This window comes from Phocoena sinus, chromosome 7, assembly GCF_008692025.1.
Source record: "Phocoena sinus isolate mPhoSin1 chromosome 7, mPhoSin1.pri, whole genome shotgun sequence".
NCBI lineage: Eukaryota > Metazoa > Chordata > Mammalia > Artiodactyla > Phocoenidae > Phocoena > Phocoena sinus.
The window spans coordinates 82,389,655-82,409,292 of record NC_045769.1 but is presented as its reverse complement, the minus strand read 5'-3'; the positions used below and the strand labels follow the sequence as shown (position 1 = coordinate 82,409,292).

At 44.1% G+C, this 19,638-nt stretch overlaps 1 protein-coding gene across 1 annotated transcript in view; it reads left to right on the top strand.

The window, feature by feature from the left end:
* The window catches only part of KIF5C (kinesin family member 5C), a 166,156-nt gene extending 148,706 nt beyond the window's left edge, over positions 1–17,450 (top strand). The window contains exon 26 of the mRNA XM_032638533.1: positions 13,607–17,450. The gene's annotated coding sequence lies outside the window, so the exon portion shown is untranslated. The remainder of the gene's footprint in view (positions 1–13,606) is intronic.
* The last annotated feature ends 2,188 nt before the right edge of the window (positions 17,451–19,638 follow it).

Here is a 19,638-nt window from a genome sequence, read left to right as displayed (position 1 = left end):
GGGCCCAGCTGCTCCGGGGCACGAACCCGTGTCCCCTGCTTCGGCCGGCGGACTCTCAACCGCTGTGCCACCAGGGAAGCCCTAGAAAGTCACATTTTTATAATTACTATCTGAACGCAGCAAATGGAGTCTTTAAGAATTGTGCAGATTTATGTCTAGGTGGGTCCAGACCACTCTTTGCTTTGAGATGGCGGTCTGAAAACTTCTCTTCCCACACTCCACATGCCTGACATTGCTATACCAGCACAAGGGAAAAAGTGATGTCCTTTTAGAAAAGAGAAGGAGAGAGCACAAGCCTGTCCTCTTGTACTTGAGATAAAGAGTTTACTGGTTGGGCAGGGCAGACAGCTAGGTGGCCAGAAAACTCTGTTTAGAGAAACTCTGACTTCGGGCCAGTAACCTGTAGATGGGAGGAGGTGGATCCTAACGTTGACCTTGGAGTCTTCGTCCTCACTAGGAAAGCTTGTGAGCTTGACAGCAAAGCCGCAGCAATCAGGGGCAACTCAGGAGAGCGGTGGTTCCTCACCCAGTCCTTTTTGCATCACGGTAAGGAAAGTGAATATGAGGGGCTGGAGACTCCACTCAGGGGGTACGACAATATTGCTAAGGCTCAGACTAAAACTTCCACGGAGGAAGCTTGGCGGCTGCACCCAGATGACTTTCACCTGCCCTGCTCCAGGCAGCATGTCAAGGAGCGGGACAGGTCGAGGCAGGCCACGGGCGGGCAGCATGCCCACCACCTTCTGCCGTGTCCTGGGAGGGTGGATGCAGAATTATCTTGGCTGTGGGCCACCCTATTCAGATGCGGTCTCTGCTTTCAATCAGAAATAAAGTAAAGCTGGATGTTACAAAATTGCTTCTGACTGCACGTTATCAGTGTCGGGGATGACACTTGAAGGGAACCGTAAGAACAAATCGGGCCGCTTAGAACAGAAAGCCTAAAGCAGTGGTTCTCGAACTTTGGCGGGTGTCAGCATCACCTAGCACACCCAGACACCCAGGCTCCTTGAAGTAGCACAGGCCCAGAGCCTTTGTATTTTTACCAAGTACCCCAGGTGATTTTGCTAGCCACCTAAGTTTGAGACCTGCTAGCCTAAAATATCCTAGAGTGGCTGATACAGGATGGACGTTTATTTCTTTGTCACGTAAAGGACATTTGAGGGTGGTCTGTCAGGGGCTGGTAGAAAAACTCAACAGTGACAACAGAAAGCTATAGCCTCTTAAATTTGGACTCGCTGTCCTCAGCAAGTACCTTCCTTGCTGGTCTCCTAAATGACTTCCTCAAGCTCGCCTAAATGACTTCTGCAGTTCTAGCTATCGTGCCTGTGCGTTGTGTGTTCAGCAAGCAGAGAGGAGGCTGGGGAGAGGCAAAAGCAGCTCTTACAGTTGAATGAGCTTCCTTTAAGTAGCCTCCCCAGAAGTCCCATCCAACTCTGATGCCTGCATCCCTCTGGCCAGAGTTGAAACACGCGGCCACATCTAGCTTCAAGGGAGGCCGGAGAAGGTAGTCTTTAGCTGGGCACATCGCCGCCCCAAACAAGAGTGGTGTTCTGTTGCCTAGGACAAGGAGGTGGAGGTTGGGTGGGCAGCCAGCACTCTACTTGTTGAACACCTGATCTGCAGCGGCACTGTGCTAGACGTAATACCTACATCACCCCATTTGACGGAAGTACCGGGTTAGTGTGTGCACTTGGCTCCCAGCAAGCTTTTAATGACTATACCGGCCCAGGGACTGTGCAGTGGACAGTCCCTCTCCTCGTGCATGCCCATAAATGCCTATCAGACCCACGTTCTGTGGAGGGTGAGTACAACCAGATGTTGGCCAGGCCTCACCCATATATCCCCTTCTCACTCTGAAGACTGAAAATCAATAGGTCTGGTGAGACTTTGAAGACCTTCAACGTATAGAACCACCCTCACCTGTCATGGCCATTCGTTTCTTTCTCTAACTCAAAGTGTTATGAGTGGTTTTGATGATTTTATCTGAAATTGGAACCTCCACCACCCACCTTATCTATTCAAATGACTCCTGTAACTGCATGTTTTCCTCACAGTGTCACCAAACAAACAGACCCCATCCAGGTGTCGGGATGGTGGTAGGGTCGAAGGGCCTGACTTTGGACGAGCGACCCAGGTCAGGTGTCAGGTCTTCCACTGCCTTCGAGTTACTTACCCTCACGGTCAGTTTCCTTGTCTGTGAAATAGGGAGAATCCTTTCACTGGGCCACGGGCATTGATTTGAGGACTAAATGAGGTCATACTTCTGAGCTGCTTGGCACATAACAAGTGCTCAAGAAAATGTTAGCTGTAGGAGAGGCTAACACTGCAAGCTTGGCACACAGTAGGTGGTCCATGAATGTTGGTTTATATTCTCTTCTAATTCTCGTAGTTGTTACAAAATAGTTTTTAGTCTGTAGCAATTGATCATAACCACAGCAGGGGAGGCCCATGTCTGAGTATCCTATTTGGTGCTATGACCAGATATAAGGGGTTTTAAAGATACTATCATTTATTTATCCAAAAGTTATGAACAGCAACATTGACTATTTTTATGAAAATAACTGGGCATTGGTCAGTGGAGGTTAAACAAAGCATGATAACCAACGGAGTAGGGAATTATAATTGGAAGTGAGGAAATGCTTATTAAAATATAAGCTTATTTAAAAAATTGGAAATATGGAATTAATTGCTTAGATGAGACCAAAAGCCTTTTGAGATGATCTTTCCTGCTCTTTGGATTCTCGTTCTGAAGTGTGTCTGTCCTGTAGAAATGATCTCAACTGCTGACTCCTCCCAGCCCTCCTTTTGGAGCCAGAGCGGCACATTCATACTTGGGCAGCATCTGGGTACCTTTGGGATTTCTTTCTGCTTCATTTAGGATTCAAGGAATATAGTCACAATGAGTCTTTCGGTTTATGTTCAAAGTTTCAGAGCAACCGAAGATGCCAACATATAGAAATCAAAAGAACCCAGGACAATGCCAGCTTTTATCTCATCTCATTCAAATCTGGGGGCGTGGGCTGCGTCAGGAGGAGGGGCCCATCTTTTTCAACCCCCCAAAGCTGGACATGGGGCAGTACAGTGTAGTAAGCTGACGACACGGGATATGGGGTTGGCCAGATGTGGCCTTGGCTCTATTCCTGTGTGACATTGGGCAAATCGCTTGATTATTTTTAGCCTCAGTTTCTTCATCCGCCAAATGGGATCAGGCATTTTGTACTTGCTCTGTACTTGGTTTAACAGTAAAGAGACAAAGAAGGCTCTGTTCTTGTGTACTGACACGCTTGTCAGAGGGAGACAGACAGCAAATAAAGACGGTAACTGCAAATAGTGTTAAGTGTTCTGAAGAAAATAAGAACAGGTTAATGAAATAGAGATGAGGGACACTTATTTAGAAGAGGGGGTGACATCTGAGCTGAGAACTAAATGATGAGAAATGCCAGCCCCGCAATGACATGGGCACAGACACTCGCTGGAAGGTGGGTCCAGACTGTGGCATATTTGAGGAACCACAGGAAGGCTGATAAGGCTGGAGGACAGGGGAGACCATTAAAACTAGGAATGTTGGGGAGGGAGATGGGACCAGATAAATGAGGGCTTTGAGGCCGAGGTGAGCAGTTTAGAGTGTCAGCTAGGCGTGTAGGGCCAGTGGGGGCTTTGGGCATGGGAGTGCTGGAACTCAGTTCATATTAGGAGAGGTCTGCCTGGGCTGGACTCTGGAGGAAGGAGGGGGGTGGGGTGAGCGTAAGAGCAGGGGGCTCCCTTGGGGGCTATTGCGGGTGTCCACTTTGCGGGGAGTAGCATTGAGCCAGGGTGGCAGCAGCAACTGGTCAGAGTCGGCCTGTGTTGGAGAGCTGAGGGTGGAGGGGAGAGAAGGAGGGGTGGGTGGGAATCAAAGGTGATTCCTAGGTTGGGGCCCTAGCAACCAGGTCAATACTGGTACCTTTTAGCCATGACTGGGAAAATTGGGCAATGAACAGATTTTATGGAAAAACAGAGTTTGGTTGATTATGAGATGCCTCTTAGACAATCCAACCTAGCTCACCATCCCAGCGGGTATGTTGAGTAGGCAGTGGGACCCATAAGCTCGGGAGAAAGCTGAGGGCTGAGATCATAGAGAATTGTAGCCCGTAGATTGTGTTTAAGGCCATGGGGTGGAGGAGATGACCTGCAGAAAGGTGGATAGAGGCAGAGGGTGGGGAGAGTTAGGCCAGGCCTGGGGACTGGCCAATGGAAAGGTCAGAAAAAGGAGGTAGCACCAGTAAAGGGGTCTGAGGGGGCAAGAATGTGATGTTTGAGGAGGTGAAGTGGAGCCCTCCTTCCTAAGGGGAGGTCCTCAGCTGTGCCAAAGGGTGCTCAGAGCTCCTCCAGGAGGATAACCACAGAGACTGAGGGCAGTGATGTCAGCTTCAACACGACGGGGAAGCATGGACCAGAGCATGGGGGTGGGGAAATAGAGCCAGCCACTGCATGCAGCTTGAAGTTTCGTTTGAAGGAGCAGAGGAATGGAGGAATGTGGGGTTAAGATGGGATTTGCTTTTCTTTTTTAAGGTAGGAGCCATTACAGCTTATTTGTACGCTGATGGTAGTGATCCAGCTGGGAAGGGAAATTGATAACTTAGGAGACAGGAGGATTACGGTAGAGAGTATTGGCTTTCTGAGAGGTGCTGTGATCCAGAGCATAAGCAGAGGCAACACTGCACCCAAGGTGACAGGAAGGCAGAGCAGAAAAGTACGGATGCTGGTGGCTGGTAGATGGGGGTGCTGGTAGATCCATCCAGTAAGATGGATCCCATCTTAGCGCTTGTTTTCTCATGCAAGTAAGAAGCCAGGTTACCAGCCGAGAGGGTGGGGGAGACCGTGTTGCAGGCTGAAGAGAGAAGGCGTGAAATAGGCCTCAGGCAGTGCTGAGTGCTTACTTGAGGCCCCATATTGAAGGTAGACAGCATTTAAATACGTGTTCAGCTCCCTGGTTCTGAGGGCCCTGGAGTACGGCGGTGCCAGTGGGCACTAGTTCGAATTGCCCACCAGATGGCGCCAGTGGGGCATTGCTGAAACCTATTTTCTGACCGGCTTTGGGGCAGAATTGTGTTCTCTTCGTTTTCCTATCTGTAGACTGTTACTTCTCAAGCTTGAGTAGTAAATAGAGTACTTTTAGGGAAATAAAATTCTCACAGATTCCTGGAGTTTAAATCATAAAACAATTATAAAATATTTCAATTATTTTAATACTCAAGTATTTGCACATTAAAAACAGTGTACGCTCCCTAAACTTAACGGATCTTCCATAACTATCAAGTTGAAACAAATTTAGAAAATAGATTTAAAAAGTCAAAAATCCAAATCACCAACCTTTACTAAGCTTTACTAATTTAACGAATGACAATCTTTTGCTGAAAATAAAGAGCTGTGTGCAGTGTGACTCTGGTATGCATTGCTTCTGGTCAAGTTTGGCTCATGTGTCAAGACATGACAGTTCTTTCACCCTCTTTCTCTGTTAAAAACCACTGCAGAGTCACAGCATGCTTTCAGGTCATTTTGTCTTCTTGTGGCTGGAACGCATCATTTTCCCATTGCCCAGCTTTAGCCTGAAGATGATGAAAGTTGTGAGGAGAAGCACCAACTCGGTGTTGGCATAAAGCAGGTGTGGTGCTGAAGTTGGTTACAGGTGGTCAGCTAGATAATCTAGAATATGCACATGTTGGGCTTCCCTGGTGCCACAGTGGTTGAGAGTTCGCCTGCCGATGCAGGGGACACGGGTTCGTGCCCCGGTCCGGGAAGATCCCACATGCTGCGGGGTGGCTGGGCCCGTGAGCCATAGCCGCTGGGACTGCGCGTCCGGAGCCTGTGCTCCGCCACGGGAGAGGCCACAGCAGTGAGAGGCCCGCGTAAAAAAAAAAAAAAAAAAAAAAAAATCCTAGAATACGCACATGTTAACGCTTCAGATTTTCATGGCAAGAAAGGCATAAAATTGAAAATATTGTGAAATGAACCAAAGACTGAGAATGCCTTTCGCTTTGTTGATATAGATGAAGACTGATATTTTGAGGACTGTACTTTTATTAGAAACCATATATATCAAGTCTAGAAATCATATTCTATTTAATAAAGTTTTGATACATGAAGCACTTCTGCAGTTCATAGCAGGGTCACCCAGGTGAACGTAACTACAGGAAGCCATCAAAGGAGCCCAGGAGTCTGTCATGACCCCTGTGTCATGATTTATGTGACATTCAGTGGGTCACTAACAATCATTGTAGGATGGCTCTGTCTCTTTCTGGTTTTACTACCTCAGGAGCTTATTGTGACTATATTTGCTAATTGTTTTCTTCTTTTTTTAAGTTTATGTCTAAGTGTTTTAGGTTTTTTTAATTTAATTTTTATTTTATATTGGAGTAGAGTTGATTTACAATGGTTGTGTTAGGTGCACAGCAAAGTGATTCAGTTATACATATACCTATATCCATTCTTTTTCAGATTCTTTTCCCATATATTAATAAAAATAATATCTTTAACTCCTTAAATGGTGGGATGGAGGCACACGCATAACAAAGATTTATGGGCTTTCACCACCCTTTCCTTTTGCTGCCATGACGGTCATCTGTGACTGAGGGTCTGAATTCCTGGACCCCATGTTACCTGTGTGCCTGCTGCTGTCAGGATCTTTTCAGCCTGTCATACTTGGCCCAGACACTGAGAACGCACAAATGACTTTCTTTTGCAAGCAGTCTTCTCACAGTAAGCTACATCCAAACAGGGAAATTCCAAGTGTGCATTAAAGACAGGAAACCCTCTAGCCTCGCACATAAACCTCAGATCTCCTTCACTTTAAATGCCCCATGCCATTTCCTCACATTCACCACTCTCAGTGGAAGCCCTAAACGTAAAGTCCACTTGGGCTGCTGGTTCTTTTTTCTTTGAACTGAGAAAGTTCCACCTTCTCTGCAGCCCCACCTCACCCTTCTCCCTTAACTGCTTTCTTCACCCACCCCAGGCAGAATGGAGTTTTCTCTCTAAGCTTTTGCCTATTGGAACAACAAGGCTGTTTCTGGCTGGTCCTTGGTATATCCTTAGGTTCAGGCTGAGCTGCTCAAAATGGCATCTGCTCATTTATACTCTCTTTGCTTTTCTGACACACTCTGTCTTTCCTTCTTTTCTTTTCTTTTTTAACATCTTTATTGGAGTATAGTTGCTTTACAATGTTGTGTTAGTTTCTGCTGTATAACAGAGTGAATCGGCAATATGTATACATGTATCTGCATATCCCCTCCCTCTTGTGTCTTTCCTTCTTATTACCTTTCTCTCTGTCCTGAATTCCTGCATCCAGCCTATCTTGCACCATTTTGGGGGTTCATCTTGACCTTTCTCCTGTTCTTGATACCCTAATCACAAATAAAAAATATAGCGGCATAAGACGCACAGGTTGACTTCTGGCCAGAGCAGAAATGGGTTCACTCCACACGTGGAGGGTGGGAGAACTGCTGCTTTGGGATTTAGCCCTTTGAAGCCGAAAAGCTTCATTTACAGTAGGTCATGAAGCCGCACGTGTGGTCTGCATCAAAGCCACTGGGCTGTTCAACTTGCTGCTGCTGTTGGAAAATCCTAGCAATTAAATGAGTAGCAAGTATGTGCATGCAGAGAGGGACCCTTTGCTACAGGCAGGGTAGCTGGATGGTTGTGGGCTCAGGATCTGGAGCTGGACTTCCTGGGGTTGAATCCCAGCTTGGACATGTCCTGGGATAATTACCTCATTTCTCTGGGCCTCAGTGTCCTCCTCTGTAAAACGTGGCCAGATAGCCCCTACTCACAGGGTGGCTGTGAGGATTAGATACATGAGTATCTTAGGGCTTAGATGAGTGTCTGGCACAGAGCAAGCTCTCAGTGATCGCTGGTGTGGTCGTGATGGAGTCCAGCTTCACTCAGCATGCTACACAGAGGCAGAGTGAACTGTCAAGATCTTAACAACTTGCTAGTGGTGGGTCCTGGTCTAAGAGCTCTGATCTGCTCTGCAGCAGTTCTCAGGGTTCCTGACCTTGGGACCTTTGACATTCTTAAAAAGTATCAACATCAAAGAGCTTTTCTATTTCTCGGTTGTATCTATGATAGGTATTATGTTAGAAATTGAAACATTTAAAATAGTAATTCTATTAACAAGTGCCATTTTTGGACTTCCCTGGTGGTGCAGTTGTTAAGAATCCGCCTGCCAACGCAGGGGACAAGGGTTCGAACCCTGGCCCGGGAAGATCCCACATGCTGCAGAGCAACTAAGCCCATGCGCCACAACTACTGAGCCTGCGCTCTAGAGACCGTGAGCCACAACTACTGAGCCTGCGTGCCACAACTACTGAAGCCCGCACGCCTAGAGCCCATGCTCTGCAACAAGAGAAGCCACCGCAATGAAGAGTTGCCCCCGCTCGCCACAACTAAAGGCCCACGCGCGGCAATGAAGACCCAACGCAGCCAAAACTAAATTAACTAATTAATTTTTTTTAAATGCCATTTTTAATGAAACATAATTATTTTACAAAACAAAAAACTTAGAATGGCACTCTTATGGTTTCACAAATCTCTTTACTATTTAGCTTGATAAACGACAACTGGATTCTCATATCTGCTGCTGCCTTCTATCTGCTGCAGTGGGTTGTTTTAGTTCAAGTATATGGAGCAAACCCAACCTCTTCCCTCCAGAAAAGGTTCTTGGCCATTTAACAGCTAAGAAAACTGTGGCATGGAGAAGTTCTGATCATAGTACCTTCATCACAGGTTTGTGCTGGGAATTGAACAAGACAGTGTGAAAGGAGAATGAAAAGTCATAGAAGAATGCCTGGCAAAAATCTGGCCCTGACAAATATTCTCCAGTGTTATGGTGGTTTCATGGGGACAGGCCTAAAAGGAGTAGACGAAGCAGGACCTCAGGAAGAGAGGAAAGAAATGACTGCAGACAGGCACTGGTGGGACCTGGGATGGGACTTAGAAACTGGCATTGTGAATTCAACGGGAGGGATCACAGAGGGACCCTTACTTCATTTCCAGCGCAGTCAGCTGCTGGACCTAATTCACCTTAATGGCATGGTTCTCAGAGTTATGAATTCAGAGCAAGTAAAATTGTCTCTCTACAGTAGATTGCACGAATGCCCCCGTAGGATAAATCCACTTCTGTTCAGCAATGATATGTCCAGTACAGTTGGTAATTCTTATAATGTGGGGATTGAATTGTAGAAAGGCAAAGGAAAGATAAAACTATGTACTGTTTGGATTAAGCGTAAATCCACTGCAGGCAATTGCAAAAGCCAAGGTTGGGGGGAAAACATCTCTGACTACTACTTGCAAAACCCACATAAAATTAGCTTCTTTCTTCAACCTTCCCCATCCCTTCTAAAGAAAGGTGATTTTCTTTCCTTCTCAGTCAGTCACACATTGCCACTCTGCATTACCATCTCCAGTTGGGTAGAGGCCCAGGGACAGTCCAGTAGCGGGTCACTTGGTTTCAGTACCCTGCTTTTGGGAGAGTGAGCGGCTCCTGTAAACCATCTAAGGAGGTCAACAGAACTGGGTTTTAAATGTTCTTGAGATGCACCAGCCTCTCTGGATGGTCAGTCTATTTGATTGGAACAGTCAGAAATGTTTTTTCTTGGGGCTCACCCATTTACCTCTATACATTATATCCATTTTCTCCCCAGAATTTGTCAAAGGAGGTGAACTTCCAGAAGGTTGGGGGATGGATGGAATATCCTAGTTAAATCCATTCTTGGGCCTGCTGGAAAGACTGCTTTGGCAGACATGTCTGTAAAGATCTTTAACTCAGGATGAAAAAGAAGCACCTCTAGATAATAAGGGACATTTTCTTGGTGGAGTTCCTGTGTTTTCCTTTCAGAGCCCCTCACAAAGTCTCAGTTCTCTCTTGCGCTCCTGGAGGTGGTTAAACTAAGCAGATTGGGCCTCCTTTGTGGCCCCCTGTTTGTTCCAAACTATTAGCTAATACGTGCAGAATCTTACACGTTGGGGGAAGGGGGGATTTCAATGAAAGGCCTTCTGTGGAAATCGTGTCACTTTGTGGTTGGCTGGAGCTGTTGAGGCTACCCTGTTGAGTCTGTGTGCCTAGCGCTTGGCTGTCAGCATGGGTTGGCTGTGGTTATCACGTCAGGCCATAACCCTACGATTTAAGGTAGGGGCTCGCACCTCCCTGCCTCCAGGTGTGTAGGACGGCTGTCCTCTGACCAGGGTGAGCCATAAGTGATTCTGAGATCCTGTGCTTGGAAAAATGAACCTGGAAGGACAGTGAAATGGGCATTTCAAAGGGAGTATGCAGAAAGCATTCCTGAGCCTCTTGGTTTTCAGCTCAAAATGGATTTGAATGACAACTGGAACTATGCTTTCTTAGGTTTTTCATTTCTGGTCCTAATAATAAGTACAAAATCTCACCAGAAAGTCTAAACAGTACAGAGGCTCCTCCCAAAGGCAAATCTCTCTCTCTCTCCCTCTCTCTCTGGGACTCCTAAAAATGACAGGAATATAAGGTTGCTTTACCATTTTTAATTGAGCAGCTTTGTAATTGCAAGTGATTGCACTACTGGAGCAAGAAATGGTAGTCATCAGATGAGCTCCCCGAATATGTATTTTTTGAGTTGGGGAAAAGGTAGTATTTTTTTTTTTTTTTTTTTTACATCTTTATTGGAATATAATTGCTTTACAATAGTGTGTTAGTTTCTGCTTTATAACAAAGTGAATCAGTTATACATACACATACGTTCCCATATCTCTTCCCTCTTGCGTCTCCCTCCCTCCCACCATCCCTATCCCACCCCTCCAGGTGGTCACAAAGCACCGAGCTGATCTCCCTGTGCTGTGCGGCTGCTTCCCACTAGCTATCTATTTTACGTTTGGTAGTGTATATATGTCCATGCCACTCTCTCACTTTGTTACAGCTTACCCTTCCCCCTCCCCATATCCTCAGGTCCATTCTCTAGTAGGTCTGTGTCTTTATTCCCGTCTTACCCCTAGGTTTTTCATAACCATTTTTTTTCTTAGATTCCATATATATGTGTTAGCATACGGTATTTGTTTTTCTCTTTCTGACTTACTTCACTCTGTATGACAAACTCTAGGTCCATCCACCTCACTACAAATAACTCAATTTTGTTTCTTTTTATGGCTGACTAATATTCCATTGTATACATGTGTCACATCTTCTTTATCCATTTATCTATCGATGGACACTTAGGTTGCTTCCATGTCCTGGCTATTGTAAATAGAGCTGCAGTGAACATTTTGGTACATGCCTCTTTTTGAATTCTGGTTTTCTCAGGGTATATTCCCAGTAGTGGGATTGCTGGGTCGTGTGGTAGTTCTATTGTAGTTTCTTAAGGAACCTCCATACTGTTCTCCATAGTGGCTGTATCAATTTACATTCCCACCAGCAGTGCAAGAGGGTTCCCTTTTCTCCACACCCTGTCCAGCATTTATTGTTTGTACATTTTTGGATGATGGCCATTCTGACTGGTGTGAGATGATATTTCATTGTAGTTTTGATTTGCATTTCTCTAATGATTAATGATGTTGAGCATTCTTTCATGTGTTTGTTGGTAATCTGTATGTCTTCTTTGGAGAAATGTCTATTTAGGTCTTCTGCCCATTTTTGGATTAGGTTGTTTGTTTTTTTGATACTGAGCTCCATGAAGAGGTAGTATTCTAAAAAGGAATGTGTTCTTTTTTTTTTCTACTCAATTTTTGTTCTTTATTCCTTTTTTTTCCCTCACCCACTTTGCTTTTATCTACTTTTAAAATCCCTTTCCACACTCTGAAATTTTTCTTTTATAATTTATACCCTGCTTATTTATACAAAAATATGTGAGATTGTTTACAGTATTATAACACATAAATCAGGAGAGTGAAGCCAAAAAAAAATTAGAGAGGGAGAGAGCACTGTAGCAGGAACCTGAGTCCAGGGGGTGGGCTCGGGGAGCACTGTAGCAGGAACCACAGTCAAGCACTAAATTTGGATGTAAGCCTTCTAGGGGCAAAAACGGCATGAGGTGTTGAGTTGGAGTTCTTTTCTTTATTGAGGTGTAGTTGATTTACAATATGACATTAGTTTCAGGTGTACAACATAGTTATTTAAAATTTTTCTAGATTATACTCCATTTATTGTTCTTATAAAATATTGGCTGTATTCCCTGTGCTGTGCAATGTATCCTTGTAGCTTATTTACTTTATACATAGTAGTTTGTACCTCTTAATCCCCTACCCCTGTCTTGCCACTCTCCCCTTCCCTCCCCTGCCATCGATAACCACTAGTTTGTTCTCTATATCCATGAGTGTGTTTCTCTTTTGTTATATTCACTAGTTTGTTTTATCTTTTTAGATTCCACATATAAGTGGTAGCATACAGTATCTGTCTTTCTCTGCCTGAATTGTTTCACTTAGCATAATGCCCTCCAAGTCCATCCATGTTGTTGCAAATGGCAAAATTTCATTCTTGTTTGTGGCTGAGTGGTATTCCGTTATATATCTGTATGGAGTTCTTTTTAAAATCAGAAGAGCAGGTGGGTTTTTCTTCGTGTCTGTCACATTTCCTGTGCCAGCAGTCCCCATGTATTTCTCAAGGATGAGCCTCCACCTAGCTCTCTTGTCACCCACTCCCCACCCCAGAAGCACCATGAGCTCTGCACATAACCCACAGGCAGGATCACAGACAGACCCAGGGCTTCCAGCTGATGTGAGGAAGTTGAGCCTTTCCGTTTCTTCTTGAAAGTTGAGTTCATTAGAGTTGGTCCAAAGGCTGATAAAGGGCTGGCCTCTGAGTCAGGACTAGTCGCCTTTCATCCTGGAGACTTGACGGTGATCAGGTGAACATCTGGTGGGACGTGGAGTGAAATCATAGGGGGTGCCCTACTGAGTAACGTCATCACACTGGGGAGGTGAAACACACCTTTCAGGACTGGGAGCCTCCTTCTTGAGAGAGCCTGGCTGAGGGGGTGTGTCTGACCTGCCTGGGTATCTTAAAGTGCTGGCAAGTGAGAAAGGATGTTTGGGTTCCCTGGAGGAATGAGAAAATGTGTTATGTTTCTCCAAATATCTATAGTTTCAATAGGCATGGCTCTGGGAAGAGACAGTTGTCAGGGCTAAATACTTAGAGCAAAAGCAGTAAATAGGAGGCTGTACTGTCCAGTAGGCTAACCACTAGCCACATGTGACCACTGAGCACTTGAAGTGTGGCCAAGTCCACAGTAAGATGTGTGGGATCTGCAGAATACACACCAGATGGCAAACGCTGGGGGAGAAAAAGACTGTGAACTGTCTTAGTAGCAATATTGTAATGGAAAATATCTCAATCCCTACTACTTGATTGCGTGTTGAAATGATAATATTGAGTATATTGGGTTAAATAAAATGTATTATTAAAGTTAATCTTACCCGTTGCTTTTCACTGCTTAATGTGGCCACTTGAACATTGAAAATTAAATGTGTGGCTCACATGGTATTTCTATGGGGACAGCTCTGGTCTAAATTTCTAAAATTTAAAGTTTTTTTTGTTTTTCTTCCTGAGGAGTGAATTTCCATTGTGTTCTCTAACTCCTGTGTTCTCTCTTTGGTTCTCTTTCAACAGATACGACTCTCCACGTAGCATGTCAAGGACTACATTAATCACCAATTCCTTTACTTTTTTTCCCTCCTACACAATTTCCATTTTCTTTTACACTTGCTCACCCCAGCCGTCTGCAGTACACCAGTTTCAGATATTTGAGCTGTGTAGAGTTTCTGTGTACAGATGTGTGCTTGGACTTTTCTCGTCCCGAGAAATCTGAAGGGGGCGATTACAGAAGATCCACTTACTCCTGGGATCTGTTGCTGTGGCCCCGGGCCCGGGGCATTGGGTGGTCCCTGGGTGGTCCTTGGAGACTCCTTCTCTGCAGCCACGTCCCAGCAAATACCATTCCCTGGAGGGGAACAACCAAGTGCCGTGGAGGCAGCAGCTTCTGCTTCGCCGCCGCAACTGTCTGGTTTCCTGTAAAATAAACACCTTACTTTATATTTTTAGGGAACACAAAAGTGCTGCTATAGGGCGCAAAATTTTCATTCTGGACGCTTTTCCAATACAAATCACCCCAAAGACGCATTTTGAATATCCTGGTCGCATCTTTGGATCTGTAAAATACACCTTTTGGTATGGCACCCGTTAAAATGCAAAGCAAATTTCTTCAAGGCAGAAAAACAATCTGACAGTAGCAATGTAGAAATTGTTCACTCAGACACATCTGTGTAAATGCGAAAAGTGATAGCATTCACCTCTGAGCTGCTTGCTGTTGAAGCCGCAGTGACTAGTCTCAGCCGGCCCAGGTAGAACATCATTCCTTCAGAAGTGTTGAAAATGCTGCAAAGTTGGCTGAGTGGAAGTGCGGCTGCCCCCCCTCCTTGCTTCCTCTTCCCTCATCCTACTGGAGCTTGAATCAGGGATGGCCTCTTTCTCTACGGAACCATCTTGAGCCTGGTGGGGGTATTGCTGACGAAATCCAGGATCATTCCAGCAGTTGAAAAAGGAAGCCCTAGGGGGAAAGCAATTGACATATCTTTGTGCCTATGAATAAGTTGCCATGAATAATTTGTTACATTAACCCATCCTTGCTTACCACTTAGTTGAGTTCTCTCCTTGGCATCAAATAGATAGGTTTCCTCTTAGGCAGAATTAGAAGAAATCAGTGTGGACGGATTTTTTACACTCGGCTATTGTTTTATTCAAATACATGAATCTAAAGCTGAATCAACTCTTATTTCCAGTTGTGCATATTAAAATGATCGAATTCCAAGTAGTAAAGTTTTCAGGGAAACTGACAAGGATTCAATTAAGTTAGTCTTGTGTGCTGCTACTTGTTTTGATAAATTTGAGGGTTAACTACTTGTTTTGATAAGTTTGAGGGTTAAGTCAGTGATAACCAAACCAGTCTCAGTGAAAGCACCCATCCTATGGTTGTGTCAGCCCAGGATGAGTGAGCTGGTACTGTCCCTGCTGCTGTCACCACTGGAATGAAATTTTGCCAGAAGAGACGTTGCGCTTTCTCATTGCTGGTGGGTGAAAGATAGTTCAAGTGTGTGTGTGTGTGTCTGTGCGTTTGTGTGTCTGTGGATAAAGCACTAAAGACTGAATTGACTTCTAGACTTTTCTTGTATAAAATTTCCCGAACCAGGCAAAGCTGCTTTGACTTAATTTATTTGTTAAATGTTGCACTTTGTTTATGTGTGGGTTTTTTTGGGGGGGGGGGCAGCTAGTAAGTAGAGAGAAGAGGACGGATTCTACTGACGTATTTATTTAGTAAAAATGACAATTTTGCATTCATTTACGTTTTAAAAATTCTGTCTGATTTCTTTTACATTGTTGCTAATGCTTGCCCAACATAACTGCTCCAATGCTATTTGCCGTCTGACAGAAGGATCCTTGTAGGGCAGGCTTTGCAAACCTTATCAGGTAATAACATATACCATAGATTATAACCTTGCTGTTAAGATGTTTGCCTCTTATATTAGAAGTTAAAACCGGCCTTTGAGAGGATCGCCAAATAATAAATGGTCATACCACTGCTGTCTGTTATGCAACTGTGTAATAACTCCATAGTTGGAAATTGAACAAAGGTTAGGAATTCTTTCCTTCGGGCTCTCTTGTTAACAGATTATTTTAGATTTTTTCCGAAGTAAGTTTTCCCTGGGCACCCCTTTTCTAATTCTAAAGAAGTGTTTGGCCCTTTCATGTTTCAAAAAGAAACATTCACTTGTAGTTCCATATTTCTTGATCTCTATAAAAGACTCACAAAATTCAGTTTACTTTTATTCACAGAGAAAGTTGGCTTTGATGTCTCTTAAAGATAATTCTGCTAGCTGCTGATCAGCCAGTCAGTTCACCTAGCTTCAATCTTTATAGGACCTCTAAACTAATTTTCCTACACTGTGACTAAAAGGTAGGCAGATCATGGGAATGGATTATACAGTATATTCAAATGGATCCCTAATATTACTTTGTTTAATAAGGTAATATCAGGACCACATATTCTGTAGGCCTCTTTTGTTAAAAGCCACATTTATGCAATTTTCACTTTTTTAGGCTCTTCTTCCTTTACATTTGTACTCCAGGTGTAAAAACCACATTTGTGAATGGCTGAGCCTATGATTATACTTTCGGTTGTATGCTGCTTTTTGCTAGTGTGTGTGTGCTTGTGTGTGTGTGTGTTTCTCCTCTCTGAATAATTTTATATTTCATGCTACTTCTTGAAAGTTTACTCTTTGATGCTAAAAGGGAATAACCAGATGATTTCTAAAAATAATGTCTCCCTGCAGGATGGTGGCTTGTTAAATTAGAGGAATGCTGTTTGCTATATCAACATGTATGGTCAGAGACTAAAATATATTAACGCCAAGTGTGTTTTGGTCCATAACTGGAGAATTCTGTTTAAATGCATCATCTTTTCCAATGTTTTACAGTTTGCCATGTGGAATGGCAGGTAGTAGGGAGAAAATAAGTGTGGATTAAGACTTTTAAAGGAAATAGTATCATATGATTAAGAAAATTAGAATTCGTAGAAATATTGGGATAAGTGAAGAAATAAAAATGTCTGTCTAGAATGTAGCATCTAGAGAGTTTTTGGAAGCCCTACCTTCACATGAGGGCGTGATATTCCTATCCAAAGCCAGACTAAGCCATCAGCAAGACGCATGGGGGGATTATTACCTCTCCTTTCCTAGAGGAATAACCGAAAGCAAATAAAAATGCTTAACAGTCCCCTCTTTGAAGTGTATTTTTTAAGCAAGGTGGAAAACATTTAGACTCTGGCTTTATGACACATTAGGGAAGTTGTTTGTTGGCAGGGGGCAGGAGGCGGGGGACCCGGAGGATTTCACTTATAGATTGTCTCACCCGCATACTGTGAGCAAGCTAAAGGAACCATCCCAGTCTAAAATGCCTTCATTGAACAATAACAGTTTATAGACTTTTTAGAAAGTATTGAATAAGGGTCAGGGGACAGCCGAAGGCAGTACCGCTCCGTGAAGTCTGCTTACACATTTACAAATTGTCCATCAGTTTAAAATACTTTTCACCGTGTGCAGATATAAGGGGAATAGGGCACTCTGTAGAATTATACATGTCTAGTTTGTAAAGTATGTCGTGTGTACTGCAGGTGTATGTTCTCTGGGCTCTGTGTATCTGTACAGTAGCTTTCATTAAAACAAAATTGTGGACTAACTTGTTTTGGTGGTGTGAGGGGGAGAAGGGCAGTTTATACCAAGTAACGATGCTGTAATATAGTACATGTAACAAAAGATCTGGAGTAACCCTTCCGTGGCCCATGGAAAATTTTGGTTATCTTCTAGATTCTGAAATGAAGATGTATGGATACTCTGGCGGACTGCATGTTGTATAATTTGAAAAATACTAAAAGTGGAAAATAAAATTGAATTAAACTTTGGCTGGTCTGTTTTTTCTTAGAGTCATCTTAAAGACACTCTCCTTGGAGGCCTCAATGCCATTGTGAGGATGGGCCTTTTTCTGGCCTTGAAGGAGTTCCTTTCAGTGAGCAGCTGCTTGAATTCAAAGCCCAAGCAAGGTCAACCGTGACCTTTCTGTCTTTTACTTTGCTTGAATATCTGTATTTAAATTTTTCCTTCATTGAGGACCCAAGAAAACCTGACATTTGTTCCTTCGGCCCTGAAAAGACAGCCGCCTATGTCAATAAGTGTCTTAACTTTTTAAAAAGTAGGATCGAGTTAAGGTACAATAGACCAGTGTATGAGCTGAATTTCTGAATTTCTTCTTGTCCAAGAAAGGCACTCATTCTAATAATATGTTTTAGCTCGTTGGCATTCTTCAACTAATGCCTTGGACCTCTGCGTATATTGAAAGGTTATTGGCATCTTTTGAGAAGTGTTGGGGTGTTTGTATTCCTGTTTAGCTTTACTGATTATTACTATTAACGTACAGGTCTGAGATCTTGTGAGAGGATGCCAGAGTGTGAAGCCGTTGGAGAATAACAAATGGCGGGACACAGGATTACTTTTATCTGCTCTCTTAGCAAGGAGACTTCCCTGCCTCAGGTCACTGAAATCCTGTGGCCACGCACGGCCTTGTGTATGTAAAACACCCTCATTCTCGTTCTTGGTTTGGTTAATGTTGCATGGGAGCCAGACAGTAGACTGCCGGCATCAATTAAAAGTGGAAAGATGGATGCCAAATAAAGATTTTATAAGTGGAATTGGGGACACTGCAGATCATGTGCGTTTATGATGTCTTATCCATCTCCTTGAATTTGTTATTCTCCAAAAAACTTGGAAGAGGCAGTTACCAAATATCAGATTGTTAAAGGTGACTTAGGTAGTAAAACTTCAAAGTGGATGAATATTCAGGCTGAAGCCTGTTTATTTAAGATGCGAAAGCAGTCTTTTGAAAGGACCTGATGACAAAGCACATTTCAGTATCACTGAGAAGTGACCCTAGAGGTTCCAGGGCAAGCAGCTCTGCAGTGCAGTAGGTCTGCACTAACACCCACTGTTCCCCGGGTTCCTGTGAGCCTTTCCCGAGGTTTCCTGTTGTGTTGAGCTCTGAACGGTGCTCGGGCTATGCCTTGGAAGTACTACAGAGCTAGAGCAACTGTGGTAGAATGTGGAATGGAAGCTATAATCTGCCGAGGCAATTACCGGTGATGTGTGTATCTGCAGGTTTAATTCTAGCATTTGTGACAGGTTATATCTTGTGATTTGTCTCATGTACATAATAAATTGAACAGGAGTGGGAGGGATCTCTCGGGTGACACATCAGATGAACATATGTGGGCTCACCTGACAAATGCATCCTAAGCCATGGGATTTTTACTTTCCCTTTGGCATTTGGTGGTTCTTCAGCCAATCTGCAGAGAAAACACCGATTTCTGTGTGGTTAGCTGGGCTCCAAATAAAAGACTTGCAGGTTAATCCCTGTGGACCTTTCCACTTGTGATGCACCATGGATGCAAAGGCTGGACTCCTCCACCTGCTTTGCTTCCCCAGCGCTGACGGAGGATCTGTTTGGAGCTCCTCTCTCTTTCTGGGACCCTTCAGACCCTCGCTCCTCCACGTGACCAGACTGCAAATCATTCTCGTACGATAGCTTTTCAAAAAATTCACCTAAAAAGATAATTTACTCCTTCAGAATGCATACCCGAAATGAGAGAAATTGGCAGACTTGCTCCCGATGACGTGTACCAGCACCAGAACCTCGTAATTAATGCTTGGAAAGCTGCAGTAGGCAGTGCGTTAAGGTGAGAGACTATCCTGGCGGTGTGCCAGACACTGTGTTACGTGCTTTACATGTATTAGTCCATCTAATCCTCCTAATAACTCCATGAGGTAGGCACCATTATCTCCACTTTAGCAGGGAGTAAACGGGCACAGAGAGGTTAGTTAACTTGCCCAAGGTCTCACAGCTGGGAGGAGAAGCCAAGATTGAAACCCGGGAAGACTGGTCCTAAGGTGTGTGCTCTCCACAGCTAGTAACACTGCTGCTCAGAACAGTGCTGCGTGTGTGTGTGTGTGTGTGTGTGTGTGTGTGTGTGTGTGTAGTGATAACCAGCAAGCAGCCTCAAAAATCCTTTTGTAAAGAATTCATACAAAGCGTTCTTCCTT